The sequence below is a fragment of the Cyprinodon tularosa genome, unplaced genomic scaffold (genome assembly GCF_016077235.1).
Source record: "Cyprinodon tularosa strain WSP-4 unplaced genomic scaffold, ASM1607723v1 ctg263, whole genome shotgun sequence".
In the NCBI taxonomy this organism is placed as follows: Eukaryota; Metazoa; Chordata; class Actinopteri; order Cyprinodontiformes; family Cyprinodontidae; genus Cyprinodon; species Cyprinodon tularosa.
In genome coordinates this window covers 1,421,351-1,422,563 of record NW_024038967.1, presented here as the reverse complement: position 1 = coordinate 1,422,563, position 1,213 = coordinate 1,421,351, and the positions used below count along the sequence as shown (strand labels likewise).

General features: G+C 45.7%; 1 long non-coding RNA gene across 1 annotated transcript; it reads left to right on the top strand.

The window, feature by feature from the left end:
- Positions 1-272: 272 nt before the first annotated feature.
- On the top strand, positions 273-707 carry LOC119786024. The gene is made up of 3 exons (XR_005281134.1): positions 273-289; positions 374-615; positions 684-707. It is a non-coding gene; the product is annotated as an uncharacterized LOC119786024 (long non-coding RNA).
- Positions 708-1,213: the final 506 nt, after the last annotated feature.

The following is a 1,213-nucleotide window of genomic DNA, read 5'->3' as shown; positions in this document are numbered from 1 at the left end:
TCCGGAGGACCGCCAGTGGGTTCCTGGTTCCTACATCCTCGACCCTTCCTTGATCGAGGAGTACGAGCGCTCCCTCCCATCTACCTCTTCCGCACCGCCAAGAGGCGGTCGTTGAGGGGGGGTTACTGTTGGGAGCTGGAGAAGTTCCACCTTCCTCCAGCAGAGTCCGCCGTGGATCCTCCTGAGCTGAGCTGCCTGCACACCTGTGACCGATCATCTCATCAGGAGGACCACAGTACTTAAGCTGTCTTCAGACCTTGCCTCGACGCCACAGTGTTTAATCAGTTTGGTTAGCACCTAAGCCTAGAACCTCCTGAGAACTTTGCTATCTCTGAGTCCAGCTTGGATTCTAACCTTTTGTCTCTGCTTCCAGGTTACCTGTTTTTCTCCTGTGAAGCTCTGGAAGAGCTTAACCTGCCGAGCCTGCCCTCTGAGCCAAACCTGAAGACTCTCTTCTGGATTTCCAAGCAGCTCTGGATTTAGAGCTGGGAACTCAAACCAAGGTCAACACCCTCACTAGAAGTAAGACGCTGAAACAGTTATCGGACTCTGCTGAACCAAACCATCTCCGGACCCAACAGTTCCTCTCCCAAAGTCTCTTCTACGCATCTCAAGGTACAAACCCGAATCTCTCAAGATAAATTCCAACCAAGCCAACGCTAACTGAACTGTCTCCCTCACAGACTCCAGTGAACCAGTCCCCAGGCGTGAACCAGCAAACTGTACATTTACTACGTGCTTGTGTAACAATAAACTTGTTAACTTTTCCCCTGAGTCCGTTGTGTTCGGCATCTTGGGCCTCTCAGTAAACCCATCATGACACTAAGGTTATTGAATTGAATATTCAATAAATAAATGCATACAAGCTGCACAACACTGGAATTTGACTGTAACTTTGGGGGAAAAAACTGATTTGATATTAAATTGGAAAAAGGTTAGCATTTGTCATTTTATTACTTGCAACACAAAACAAAAATGCACAAACCAGAGTAAGTTGTGTCTTTTGTTATTCCCTACCCTTTCAATACTGATACCACAAATTATCCTGGTGTGAAACTTCTCTAACACCCAGAAACATGGTGATTTTAGGCTGATTAAAAATAATGTATAGCTGGGAGGAACTAAATATTGGTCAATCCCATAAGAAAGCATGTACGTAAGAGCAGAGGTGTCAAAAGCAATCACTATCATTACTCAAGTGAAAGCAAAGATA